General features: G+C 36.6%; 4 protein-coding genes across 5 annotated transcripts in view; 2 read left to right on the top strand and 2 right to left on the bottom strand.

The window, feature by feature from the left end:
- LOC127841266 (zinc finger protein 26-like) overlaps positions 1 to 15,489 on the bottom strand; it is a 231,740-nt gene that overhangs the window by 95,147 nt on the left and 121,104 nt on the right. The gene's annotated exons all lie outside the window — the stretch shown is intronic.
- The window catches only part of LOC127841267 (galactocerebrosidase-like), a 247,916-nt gene that overhangs the window by 129,606 nt on the left and 102,821 nt on the right, over positions 1 to 15,489 (top strand). The window lies entirely within an intron of this gene.
- Positions 1 to 15,489, top strand: part of LOC127841268 (galactocerebrosidase-like) — a 241,069-nt gene that overhangs the window by 122,759 nt on the left and 102,821 nt on the right. The window lies entirely within an intron of this gene.
- LOC127841280 (calmodulin-like) overlaps positions 1 to 15,489 on the bottom strand; it is a 210,953-nt gene that overhangs the window by 167,762 nt on the left and 27,702 nt on the right. The gene's annotated exons all lie outside the window — the stretch shown is intronic.

Raw genomic sequence — 15,489 nt, 5'->3', positions numbered from 1 at the left:
GAGAGAGATTCATTCATTATATTGGTCTGACTTTAATTGGTCATCCATTAGGCTCCCAAAGGATTCACAAAATAGCCACAGTTCGTAGCGACGAGACATCGAACATCTCGATTTTTTTCCAATTATGTGATAGTGAACCATTCAGAAGCCTAGTGGATGGAGGGTTTTAATGACTTACTTAATAGAGATTTTGTATGTATTTGTACTCAAATAAAATGCTATGTAGTCAATGACTGTTGTATTATTACAACTAAATTGTTTTTTACTTTTAATATTTATTTACGATTCATAAAAGTAGGCCTATTATTCCATGTTTACAGCAGAAATACGGCCGACCATGTGATTGATAAAACGGGTTAACACTAAAACCATTGACGTAAACGAATATATGAAACCATCTCCAATTATTTTCAAGACCTTTTAAATGAACCAGTATTGGGTTGGTAATACTTAATTTCCCGATAATGGCATTATTGACGCGCGTGTTAAGCCTAACTGTAGGCTCTATCTGGGGATCGGTTAGAGCCTGAATAATTGAGTCGCGTTCGGAGAAAACTGGGCATAATGCATGTGCGTAAAGTGTCTCCCAGATTAGCCTGTGCAGTCAGCACAGGCTAATCAGGGACGGCACTTTCCGCTTTTATGACATTTTTCGTTTAAACGAAGTCTCTTCTTAGCAAAAATCCAATTTAGACGGAAAATGCCGTCCCTGATTAGCATGTGCGGACTGCACAGGCTAATCTGGGACGACACTTTTCGAACATGCATTATGACAAGTTTTCTCAGAACACGACTCAATTAATTCCAGTAGCGTCATAATGTACTATCAACACACGCCTGGAAAGCAAACACATTACATTTCAACATAAGACTAGAAACAATAAAGCAACAATACAATTAAAATGATATTACAACACATAAAGGAATACATTATTTAAGGGAGTGTATTTTTTAATATTGCTCAGCTCAAATGTTAATTAATTTAGTGTATAAATTGCTAACTGTTGACTGAAATATTTTTCCGACTGAAGGAAACAAGAAACTCAAAATGATTCAATGACCCCGGAAAATACAACTCCCCCCACCCCTTCCCTCAAAAAACAGTAATATCAGAAGCAGCAATAGCAGCAACGAAATCATATATTACTTTTGAATCGCTATCATTATGAACAAATTATAATTATTATCTCCTTATTCATACTCCTGTAATCTGCATCAATTAATTAGCAATTACAGCAGCGACAATAGGCGCCGCTTTTGATAAGCTAATGATGTCTAAATAAAATTTGCCGCGTTTTGAGAAAACTGGGCATAATGCATGTTCGTAAAGTGTCGTCCCAGATAGGAACAGGCTAATCAGGGACGACACTTTCCGCTTTTTATGGTATTTTAGTTTCAAGGAAGTTTCTCCTTACCGAACATCAAGTTTAGGCGGAAAGTGTCGTCCCTGATTAGCGTGTGCGGACTCCACAAATCTGGGACGACACTTTACGCACAAGCATTAAGCCAAGATTTCTCAGAACGCGGCTCAAATAAAAATGGCAAATGCATAATACGCTTCAGAATGCTTCGTTTACGGAATTCGCTATTGTAAATATTCGCACTTTTGTTTTTTTGACATTCTATTGATCAGATGACATGTTTTGTATTCGTAGAAATGTTTAACCGACAATAATTGATCGATTTAATTGTAAATTATTGAAAGGCTCGTCAGCCACGCTTCCCGCCTACTGATCAGGTTGCCAAGTGTTCAGACAATGCGTATCCTGAGGATGAAATATAACGTTTGATAAATGGTATGGTCCACGGGGAAACATACTCTATATTAAATAATTCATAAGTTTCATTTTAAAATATTCGATTTTCTAGAACGCCGTTTTGTTAGGCAAAACACATGTTTGTTTCTGGTAAATTTGCGAACGTTTGTTTCTGGTAAATCGGCACAAACATATCGTAAACACGGGTAGGAAGGATCATGATAACACAGCATACAACTAAATGTCAGAGGCAACTGGTCTTAATTCTACCATAGTGTTTTGCAGGCAAAGTTGATTTCCTTACAATCTATTTTCAAATAAGATTATTCAGCTGTAAAAGTAAAAGCGAAATCTGCCTGGCTGACCAGGTGAAGTCGATTCCCTAAAATGTACGCAAGGACGAACAAGCGCAGCGTTAAATAAATAACAATTATTGCGTCATGTTTAAGTGTTCGAATGTTTCGATTAAGGTCGGTCAACTTGAAACAAACATAGTTTTAGCCTTTCAACCGGTAGCATGCTTATTAAAATTTAATGAGAAAACACGACGCTGGTTACCAGGCCGCAATCCTATCTTGCTTCGGAGTCAAGCGTTCATGATGGAGCTGTTGTGAAAATCGTCACCTCAAGGTATTTACTTTGGCATGTTTTGATGTTATTAAAGATTTTTATATGGATCGCGGGAATATCAGCACCGTTTTCAGTTCGTTTCAATATATTATATTTGATCCGCATTATGAGAAAATGGGTCTTATGTCAATGCGGCCAGCGTAGCTCCAGAACAGGCTGCACTTCCGTGTCCGAAAATGCGCAGGTATTCTGGGCCTAAAATGGCCATATATGGCATAAATGGAATATGACCCATTTTCGCTGGTCATTATATCCGTCATAAATCGTGTAATCATTGAACAGTCCGTAGTCTTGTATTGTTTAAGTTTCATACAAGTTTTTATAAATCGTTAGAATACCACCTCAATTTCACGTATTTCCTTTAAAGTTATCCTAATAATAATAATAATAATAATAATAATAATAATAATAATAATAATAATAATAATAATAATAATAATAATAAAATAATAGTAATAATAATTCAAAATAATTGTTTGTCCTCTCTGTAATTTCAAGATTGATTTGCTTATTTATTATAAGAGGTATTTGACCAAATAAATAGAGCGCTTAAATTGAACTATGTATTGTATGTTTCTGCAAATATGTTTGTAAGATAACATATACCTTTTTATGGATCGCTCAAATCGATGTGTCTAATTATTTACTATAAAGAAATTATGTGTTCAGTTCTATTTACTATCGATAAAAGTTCTAAAGAATCGATTTAATTAATAACAATATATGCGACTATCCTCTCTGGAACCGAAATGTAAATTCCGTTTGCTTGGTTGGTGGCATGCAGCCTTTCATGAATCGTCTAATTTGATACATATTATTGCAATGTCATTCCTCAAACTTTTGAGATATTTTTAACGTGATATGAATAATATTAAAGCATTTCTGAATTGTTATATTAATATTGTTCCTTGCATTCGTTGAACCGAGGTAGAATTTAGATGTATTTACTCTGACGTTCTATGCAGTTTTCTTATTGTCAACATTTTCATACATTTCTCTATTCTTTTAATATAAATTTGTCTAGTATCATTTCATCAAGCGTTTAAATTAAATTAATATTTTCTGTTTCTCATCAAATCCATTTAAATTGTGTTTTTTTAATGTAAATACAAATACATATATAGCATTTATATAGCGCAAAAATGATATACATATTCTATTGCGCTTCACAATTTGTAATGTAATGTAATTTGATATAGTCAATAATGGGCTTATTGGGAGAATATATAACGCGATGTATAATATTTTTTAAATATAATTTACGCATTCATTAATAACGTATATTAGTAAATAGTTTGATCATTTTCACAAAAAAATCACCGTCCCGCTTTTGATGTATTAATGATTGGTTTATAATATTTAAATGATAATATTAACAATTGCATAAAATTGTACTCACTATGGATTGGCGTGTCTTATTTGATGTGGGACTACTTCTTAACTTAACACTTAACAATTCTTTTTTTTCTTATGCAATAGTGAAGCAATCCCCATGTTTGTGCGAATTTGTTCTACATGTTCAAGTTTTGAAAAAAAAATATTTCCAAGAGACCGCCAATAAAAAGGATGGGTAGATCGGGCATTAGTTGTTTTTTTAATGAAGAGTTTGTTTTATTTAATTTACACGAGTTTTTCCCACTGTCATAATGGTGATCAGACATCTTCCGAATTTCTATGCAACATTTCTTTTTTTTTAATAAAAAAATCATCGTGAATTAAGCGAATGTGATCGATTTCATGTATCGAAAATGATTACAAACTAACTGGAATACCAAACAAAGTTAAATATGCGACGGTCTCTTGAGAAACTAACATATAAAATAAATTACATTTAATTTGACCGTTGTTTGTGTATTTGGTTTAAGATATACACACATAATCCAGCGTTCACACTATTTTTGTAACAAAACAAAATTACAACAATAATAATTAAATAAAATGTATGTATACATACATAAAATGTTTTCCCAAGTATAGTAAATATTTTAACACAGCTTTGCGATCCCTCTTTCTTCCATATTTAAAAGGTTATTGCCATTGTTTATTATATGAATTTTATATTCCAAATATAATCCAAAACTTTTAGATGTGTCAAGTTGAAATTTCATATGTAGACGAATCTCACTAATTGAAATTGTTGTAGATGAATCTCACTAATTGAAATTGTAAACGTGAACGAAATCTCTTGCTTTCTTCATTACACAGTAATTGCCCTTTGTGAATTTTCGTACTTAATAAATAAACTCAGTCTTTGGCTTTAAAACCTTTCACAACTACAAGATATGCTTGGCATATTTTCCTTTTAAATTTTATTAATAAACCCACTTATGTAAAACGGTATAAGCAATTACATCGAACACAACAGCATTCGTGGGTATGTCAGGCATGACTGCGACAGTTCCAGTTAATTCAGTGTTTACCGGGTATATTGCATGGTTTATTCCATTTTTAAAGCACAATTTAGAATTTAGAAAAAAAAGCACTTTATAAATTATAACGAAATAGCACACACGAAGTCTTATAAGATTGTTTTTCTTGTGAAGTGAAAACAAAACAACAATGCTGGACACCCTTGTATTAAAATATTGTATATGCCAGTAGTACTGAACACCATAATTGATATTTTTGCTAATAGTGAATCATCAACTTTCAGATGTTGCGACTCCTGTTTATTAGTGTGCTGGTCGGTCTTACACAGTTTGCTGGTATGTATATTTCATGAAGATTTATTTTCGTATTGTCTCTTTGGTATGAACAGTTGAACACTTTAAGTACGCCCTGTTAATGTCGTATCCGTAATTGTCAACTTCTAAACACAGGTGGTTAGCGGATTAGGATTAAATAGTTTATTTACATCTCATCAACACAATATTACATAATACAGAGCATTACAATAGTATCGTAAAACACATGTATTGCCGCTCAGCATTCTGAGCTATAAGAGATGGTAGTGTTGTACAAATTATGTCACCCACTAAGCAGCCCCGACACAAGCGCTCAAAGAGCCAGACACACAAACACAGAGAGCTGTTAACTGTTTGATACAACTAGCGTGTGGCTAGTTGCAATAATTCAACTATCAGCTTTATAACCCAATGGGTTGCCAGAGCCGCCATAGCAAAAATTATCAAAGGCTCTGGGAGTCCGTTTATATGGACTACGCGTGTGGCTATGTTATTAATTAGTAAAACATATATATATAAATGACCCGAAAAGAGTAATCGCTTTAAGCAGCGATTACTTCATCAATTGTGCACCGATTTCCATGAACTTGGTTTTATTGAACGCAGAAATGAATTTCCTTTTTGGAAATATAAATATCTTGCAACAGTGTTACAATTGCTGGGTCAAATTCTAAGAAATAACTCGATACACAATATTCGACTCGATATTCGCTGAAGTTCGAATCCACAATAATCACGTAAGTATTCGGCTCGATATTCGCTGAAGTTCAAATTCATTATTATCACCTTCGCTGAAATTTGAATTAACAATAATCCCCATGGTGTTCGACTCGATATTCGCTAAAAGTTCGAATACACAATAATAGCGAGATGGGTGTTTGGCCATGGCTCGAGAATCGTTTAGGTTCGAAAGATTTTGATACCCATCATAGACCTCATAGTTTCATATTCGCTTATGTTTTAATATCCAGTACCGATCTTGTTATTCGTTCCTTTCTTGATAATCACGTCCGAATACCATATACACTTCTGAATATTCGTCCTTTTCTCGATATCAGTTTGGGATTGAACACCCTCTATCCAGCTAGACATTCGAATAAAGCATAGTATTGAATTCACAATACACAATACCCATTACACAACTAACTCCGTTGACATTTTGATATGCAACACAAGTTCGACATGTGTCACTTAGCCGCTCAACATGAACATACTGTCACATAGCCGCTCGACATGCACATATTGTCACATAGCCGCTCGACTTGAACATACTGTCACATAGCCGCTCGACATGCACATATTGTCATAGAGCCGCTCGACATGAACATACTGTCATATAGCCGCTCGACATGCACATATTGCCATAGAGCCGCTCGACATGCACATATTGTCACATAGTTGCTCGACATGCACATATTGTCACATAGCCACTCGACATGCACATATTGTCACATAGCCACTCGACATGCACATATTGTCACATAGCCACTCGACATGCACATATTGTCACATAGCCACTCGACATGCACATAATGTCACATAGCCGCTCGACATGTACATATTGTCACATAGCCGTTCGACATACACATATTGTAACATAGATGCTCGACATGCACATATTGTCGCATAGCCGCTCCACATGCACATATTGTCACATAGCCATTCGACATGCACATATTGTCACATAGTCGCTCGACATGCACATATTGTTACATAGCCGCTCGATAAGTACATATTGTAAATTTGCCGTTCGACATGCACATATTGGCACATAGCCGTTCGACATGCACATATTGTCACATAGCCGTTCGACATGAACATAGTGTAACATAGCCGTTCCACATGCACATATTGTCACATAGCCGCCCGACATGCATATATTGTCACACAGCCGTTCGACATGCACATATTGTCACATAGCCGTTCGACATGCACATATTGTCACATAGCCGCTCGACATGCACATATTGTCACATAGCCGCTCGACATGCACATATTGTCACATAGCCGCTCGACATGCACATATTGTCACATAGCCGCTCGACATGCACATATTGTCACATAGCTGCTCCACATGCACATAGGGTCACATAGCCGCTCGACATGCACATATTGACACATAGCCACTCGACATGCACATAGGGTCACATAGCCGCTCCACATGCACATAGGGTCACATAGCCGCTCGACATGCACATATTGACACATAGCCACTCGACATGCACATAGGGTCACATAGCCGCTCCACATGCACATATTTTCACATAGCCGCTCCACATGCACATATTGTCACATAGCCGCTCCACATGCACATATTGTCACATAGCCGCTCCACATGCACATATTGTCACATAGCCGCTAAAATGTAAGGTCAATGTTAATGTTCTGGTCGGTTGATCTTTCAATGAGTAATTGGCTCAATGCCATGTTCACATGTTTTTAATTAACCCTTATATTTACGAATCACATAATCGGGCACACTCTATCAGTTTCACTGATATTTTTGTGATTTTATTCGTTTCTTTATTAGGGATTACTGGTAATTGTAAATTGATTTGTGGATGTTTCAAAGAATAAAAAAAAATGTATAAAATATCTGGGTATTTTTACCATTTCAATAAACATCTTTTTCACAGTTTAATAATTCATTCAGTAAATGATCCGGTCCGTCAACTATTATGGACTTATAGCCTGCGTCATCAAATCAAATAATCTCTATATTGTAAAAACATTTCATCAGAAACTGAAAGTCACATTTATGAAACGTTTTATGTGTTTATCAATGTAAATGCATGGTCAACCAGTCAATTATAAAGCAATATGTTTGCTTGATTTCTTATGTTGTCTGTTAAAAATATACTTAAAATTCTGCATTTTGTTTTAGTTTAGTTTAAAGCTATTTATTTTAGCTCGATTGCATCGAAAGCCTAAGGCTTATATAAATGCTCTCGAGTCCGTTTCCTGGGCCTAGAACCAGTACTTGGTGTCTTTGGGGAGATCTAAAGAACGCTCCCACGGTGGGGATCGAACCCGTAACTTCCCGGTCGCTAGGCGGACACCATATCCATTACACCACGGCGACCTTTGCATTTTGTTTTCTAATATAGTCGCAAAGAAGACGTACCATACGGCACTGTTGTATCTGAATGCGACAGACGACAGTACAGCGAATGTCTCTCTGAAAATTTCGACAACTCACAAATTGGTTGATCAATCCTGTACAATAATTTCAAATGCCCCCCTCCAAGCAAACACATACGACGAAAAAGATTGCGCATCTGTCCTACATCCTGGGCTGGGAATTAGCATGAGCGGCCTGAGATTCGCCGTCGATAACGACACTGACACCACCCCGGTGATTGTCCTCCAGTCCTATGGTAAGATGCAGGAAGGCTACGCTGCCATTGAAGACGCACATCTTGGGACGGAGTATTACGTCGGCACGTATTGCAGCATGCAAGGCTACTGTCAGTTCGCCGTCACTCCCGTTTACAACGACACGTTGGTTACCGTGTACCTGCCCGACGGGAAAAACGGAACGCTCACGTGCAATAATACCAATGCCGCAAACGTCGTAGGCGTTCCAGTGACGTTGAACGAGCTGGAGGTTCTTCGGATCGAATCTACGCAAGACCTCAGCGGAACACGAATCGTCGCCAGTAAGAACATCGCCGTGTTTGTTGGGACTAGACACATCCAGTCTTCGTTTATGATCGAACAAATTCCGCCAGTGAACAAATGGGGAACTACGTTCGTCTTTGCACCGAACCCGAGAAATAATGCTGGAGATTTGATGAAAATAATCACAAAATCAGTTGATACGGAAGTATCAATATCCGGTTTCTCATCGTTTATTATACCAAGAAACATTTCGTCGGTGGAAAGACGGATCGACTGGGGAATGAACAGCGTTGTGCGAACAAGTAGACCGGTTCTCGTTCTGCATATCATGTCGGTCGACCTGTACAACGGGACAGGTAACGTGGTGGGTTTGCCATCGATGGTGTTGGTACCGGATAAGGACCACTGGATCACGTCAGGCAGTGTAAAATGTCCTTGTGACGGTGCTCTCCTCGTTGGAAATGTAATTCAAGCATCTGGAACAACGCCTCAATATTTAAATCATTCGTGTAGCACAAACGACCCTGAAAAAACTATGAACCTCAAACATACGGTTTATGCAACATGCAACAATGCATCGGCATTTTTGCTGCACTCAGACTGGACTTCAAACACCGCCGCGGTAAGGAGCGTATTTTTAATATATTACATGTACACAAATAATGTATAGTGTGCAAGTTGAAGGAATTGTGGAAATTTTGATTTCTGGATTTTTTTGCTCTTTAGAATGATAATTCTAAAACACGATTTTGTATAATCAGTAGTTGCCTTAATTTTTGTTTTCTTGTTGAAAATTGTTATTTCTTTTGTATGTTTGAATATTATGTATTATTTTATAATTTATTTAACAAGTCGTTAAGAATACGTTTTTTAAGGACGAATATGTAAAACTGTAGCTTAAAGTTTGCTGAGGATACATTTTAGGAGAAGAATCCTGTTACCAAAGTCCCTTTGTAGTTATTGTTATTTAAAATTGCCAGCGAATTGTTTTTTGGGCTGTGCTAATAGCGCAGTCTATGCCGGCGATCAGATTGATGATGATGGACACTATCTGATATTTTCATTTGGACTCTGCTCATACCGCAGCCTTGGTCGGTGACACGATTGGTATTGATATTCACAACCTGATATATTCCAGGACTGTTTACGTACCGCAGCCTGGGCCGGCGACCAGATTGACAACGATTGCGATGGTCGCGTGGACGAGGACACATGCACCGAGTCAGACAAACGTACGAATACAACTGCGTTTATCTACATATTATTTCCTAAACATGTGCTTTAATGAGATACAGCATTTAATAATTAAAAAAAATCGCGTAATTCTCCTGCGGTTGAGTAGTTTCTTTTTTCGTCGCCAGCATTGTTTCTTCGAAGTGGTTTTGTAAAATGATACAATGTTGTCGAAAAATTAACCCACAATAAACTTATCCTTACCGTGGGTCATTCAAAATTAGATTTTCAGATTATTTAAAGATAAGTATCTCCAGAATAACATTATTGTACATATTTCCATCAGTTTCAAGCCATCTTTCATCAACGTTACGCACGCATTTAAGTGACGCCAATTAATCATATAACAGAACAATACGATTAGCTTCCGAGGCGATTTGTATGTTACTAAAATGTATAACTTATTTGTGTTTAGCTGTGTTATACATCATTCAATAACGTTAAATTTGCAAGTACGTGCGCTCCAAGACGTTGCACCGCAAAGTTCCCCGATTTTTCAGAGCCATAAACATCATAAACGCTTTTCTTTGACAGTTCATATTTTAAATTTTATTAATGTGCAAATAAGCAATAAGCAAGAAAGTTGTGGTTGTGCTTTCAGAACTGGTCGTGAACACAACAAATAAAGAAGGGACTTCCAGTGGTAATACATCTGTCAATATCCAGGGTGTCAAATTAATACCAGTAAGCGTTGAACTTCTCGACAACCACAGCGTAGCCGTCATAAAACTTCACACAGGCGCGTCGTCCACTGAGGACACTGTTATCATGGTAACGTTCAAACAAAAATGAGCTTTATTCACAACAATGAGCTTTATTCTGCATGATATTCGTTGATGTTTCCTATAGACAGAATCAACAGTAACGATGTAAAACTAACAAAACGCCCCACCGTAAAGGACGCAAAAAGAACGCCCGATCCTGATAGCATGGATCTAACTATATGTATACATACATATTCTCACTCAAGCTCAGGTTTGAGTCTATCTCAAAACTAAAAAAACAAACATTTGTGATCATCAAAATGAGTATTTTGTCTCAAGAAATGAGAAAAAAAGTGCTTCTGATTATTGACTTTCGTGTTTTTGTACAGATCAATTTACTCAAATTAGTGATGTTGTCTAGCAAATAACTTCACCAGGAATCACTTATACAAGGTAGACATTTTATCAAGTAACTGATCTAACCAGCGCATAGTATGACGAATATATTCAAATTAAGAGGCGGAGTCAGCTTTGCGTTTTCTTTCTTTACTTTTAAGTTTCTTGTCCTCATCATACTCAATGTGTTATTCACAGTATGGTGATTTCTTGTATATTTTTTTGACTCATTAACGAGTTTGAAGAAGAATATTTGCTTATTCTTATAGATGAGATTTGAGATTGTTCATGAGCTGAACGACATTATCAATACTCGGCTGAATGAAAACTTAAATCTAATGTTCTATGTTAAGTTCACAAATGTAGAAAGTTTATGAAACTGGGCACAGAAATCACTCAAACAAAACGCGCATTTTTTTGGTCTATCAGTGAGATTACTTCTTCGACAATCAAAACGTGTGTAATTAGTAACGTACCCGTTTAACCGGAGGGCACTATAGGTTAACCCCCATGTGTCCGTCTGTCAATCTGCCCGATTGTTTCATTCAATAACTTAATGACAGAATTATGTTGATGAAACTAAGCATGTATATAGATTGACAAAAAAGGGGATATGCACGTTATTTCATGCTGTGTCAGCGCTTAACTAAAACTATTATCTTGATCCTGCGATAATTCAAAGTACTGAAGCTATTTTGACAAAAGTCAGTATGGGGATATAGAGCCGTACGGGAAGGAATTAAACCATTTATGCCTAGTGGACTCTCCCATCCATCAAAATTGGACCAATGTATTTCCAAAATGAGGGATGTCTAGTATATTTATTTCTACATTTTAGAATATTTCTTACAGAAATTCCTTTAAGCAACCAGTGCAGACCCTGATGAGACGCCACATTATGCGGCGTCTCATCAGTGTCTACGCTGTGTGCCCATGGCCCTTTTTCTAGACGCTAGGCATAAATGGGTTAATCTCGTTATTTCAGGGAGGGGGTGGGTTGTGAGACAAACATTGCGTTTTCAATAGTGACAGAATTAAATAAAAACTGAAATGTAGATCCTGAATGAACTCATTACCGGTACTTTTGTTAGGTTTTTGACACTTTGTTTGTTGATCGATGGTTATATAGTTAATATGCTTTTTTTATTAAAGTTGTTCGTCTTACCAAAACTGTGGTTACTATGGTTACTGAAATAATTGTAACCAAGATCTGCAACATGCCATTACTAAGAAGTGCCCAAGCCAGGTTGATTTGTGTGTGGAGTTCCTGTTCTTACTCCGACAACCAATATTACCCCATGCTTGTCTGCTGCTTTGGCTGTAAAAAAGCTCTTGGTTTATTATGAAATTAATTATCGATTTCGCTTCTCTTTTTTTTCAATCCGTCATCAATCCGATGGATCCCTCTGATTTGTTTTTACAGGTGACTCCGTTGCAAATAATGGTATCGTCATGTAGCATGAGTGAGTGCAAAGACATACCACAAGCATCGAACAACGGGCCCCTTCTTAAAATACACATGCGAATACGGAGCGAGCCGGACTATATTAACATATGGGTATGTACATGTGGCATGGTGATCAACTGAGCGAATAGGATCATATTATTAAATTCGACCCGTTCTCAGGGAAACCGGGCTTAATGAATGTGCGTTAAGAATCGTCTCAGAATAGAATGTGCAGGCCGTATAGACTGGATTTTTATGCACAAGAGACTTCCTTTAAATAAAAAAATCAATACAAGCGTTAAGTGACGATACTTAACGCACATAGTGACGATACTTAACGCACACGCATGGAGGCCGGTTTTCCCAGAGTGCGGCTAAATTTTGTATGTTTTCGATAACAAATAGTGTGGGGATTAATCGTAACGTTGTTTGTGTTCGATAACAAATAGTGTGGGGATTAATCGTAACGTGTTATGGTGTTTTCGATAACAAATAGTGTGGGGATTAATCGTAACGTTGTATGTGTTCGATAACAAATAGTGTGGGGATTAATCGTACCGTTGTATGTGTTTGATAACAAATAGTGTGGGGATTAATCGTAACGTTTTATGGTGTGTGGGGGTCTCGTGTGGAGGCGAACATGCATTTCGAAGTTTGTTTTGATCTGCGCGGAGTGTTCCATTATATGAGATTGAGGGTCATAGTGAGTACTATTATGTATGCCATGAAAAACAATTTAGTAGTTTGCATTTATCTTTACTTCATTTAATTTCATTTTACTTCTTGAATTTTTCGATGAATTTCTTCAACCCTCAATACAACGAACGCAGTGTATTTTGACCCGGAATCATTCGGAATCCGACGGGAGTACAACGAGTAGCTTTCAGTATTCAGTCCCGTGGCCGCACGTACACACTCGTGCGGAAACAATGACGTATAAATGCACGCCTGTCTTGTTCTTTATCAATTTCGCTTGCAGTCAGAGTCTACAGGTTTTTCTTGGAGCACAATAACACAGAAGCCAACTGAAATGACCCTGTATTCGGCAACAGGCGGGGCTACATTCACGTTAGGTAAGTCGTATGCAGGGGAAAGGAGATTCCACATTTTAAAGCAGTGAAGATTAAGGCTAGTAAAACTTTTTACAGTTATGAAACATGTTAATGGTTTTTGCTATTATTGAAATATATTTGATGAGTATATGTTCATTGTTCTTGAGAAAAATATGGTAGACATACCGGTAGAAATTTGCACACACAAGAATAATTAAAATGTACCTTACTACAGGTAGTATTTTCTCTAAATTTACATGCCCGTTTGAAAAATAAAATACACAAAAATAAATTGTTTGATTGCTTTGTACTCGCCTCGATTTTTAACCAGCACGGATAAGCATTTTCAAATACTTGAGACGTAATATAAATTATGAGCATGATTAAACGGAATTACGCATGCATCAAGCAGATCCCTTCGCCCGACATCACGATTCAAGATCAAACACAATACATCAACCCCGTAAAATTCATAAAGTGTGGATTAATTTTTAATTACTAATTTGGTAGAAATTGCATGCCAGTAAAATAAGACAAGATTGACATGCTTTGTCACAATAAAAGGTCAAAATATGCTTTGCAACTTTGTGCAATATTAACAGAAGGTGTTATTGACAGTTACGTCTTTACGGCATGGCACTCATTCTATCTCATGATATTCACAGTATAACCGATGAAATGAAGTACAATACTCTTATGTTGCAGAATTGATGACGAAAGACTGTGGGAAAATCGATACTGGTATGTAAGATTAGTTTATGATATCATTGTTAATGTTATTTTTTATAGTATCTCTATATGTCCTTGTGTATATTGTCTGTATTATTTTTGTTGTTCTGCTGGTTTTTTTTTAATCTTTCTGGTTATTCGTGCTCTGTTACTTCATGATGTTCATGATATACTACTACTACTACTAAAACTACTACTACTAATACTACAACAACAACTACTACTACTACTACTACTACTACTACTACTACTACTACTACTACTACTACTACTACTACTACTACTACTACTACTACTACTACTACTACTACTTCTACTACTACTACTACTACTACTACTACTACTTCTACTACTACTACTACTACTACTACTACTACTACTACTACTACTACTACTACTACTACTACTACTACTACTACTACTACTACTACTTCTACTACTACTACTACTTCTATTATTACTACTACTACTACTACTGCTGCTGCTACTACTACTACTACTACTACTACTACTACTACTACTACTACTACTACTACTACTACTACTACTACTACTACTACTACTACTACTACTACTACTACTTCTACAACTACTACTACTACTACTACTACTACTACTACTACTACTACTACTACTACTACTACTACTACTACTACTATTACTACTACTACTACTACTATTACTACTATTACTACTACTGCTACTACTTCTAAAATCTCCACCATCACTTTCACCACAAGCACCATCTTTTAGGACTTGTTTTGTTATATCTAGGTGCGACAGGCCAACAGCCAGACAGTAAGGGGCTGCGGTTTGTGTCCCCACTACACGACGTACGTTCGTTTAAAATATTGGCCCATGCTGAAGGCGCAAAAGTGAATTTCTCCACTTTTAACGGTGTGACACTAACAAATGTAACACACGTGACAGTGAACGCTGGAAGCTATTCGGATGATATTAGGCTCTCGTCAAACACATTGGTAGTGTATTTAACCGTGTATGCATTTTTTTTAAATATGTAGTATAAAAAAATTATGATACAAATCTTACATTATTTGACCTTAAACATATTTTTTAAACAAAGTATTGTCGAAATAATTATGATACAAGTATGTTTGATTTCTACCAGACACATCAAATGCACATGAGGTATAACATACTATCTTTCTGTCAGGTTTTCATTGAATCCAACGAAGAAATAACAATTTGGGTGAAGCAATATACATCCAACCCTTA

The sequence above is a fragment of the Dreissena polymorpha genome, chromosome 8 (genome assembly GCF_020536995.1).
Source record: "Dreissena polymorpha isolate Duluth1 chromosome 8, UMN_Dpol_1.0, whole genome shotgun sequence".
Taxonomy (NCBI): Eukaryota; Metazoa; Mollusca; class Bivalvia; order Myida; family Dreissenidae; genus Dreissena; species Dreissena polymorpha.
Note: the sequence above shows the minus strand (reverse complement) of the source record. Positions and strands in the feature narration are given on the sequence as shown.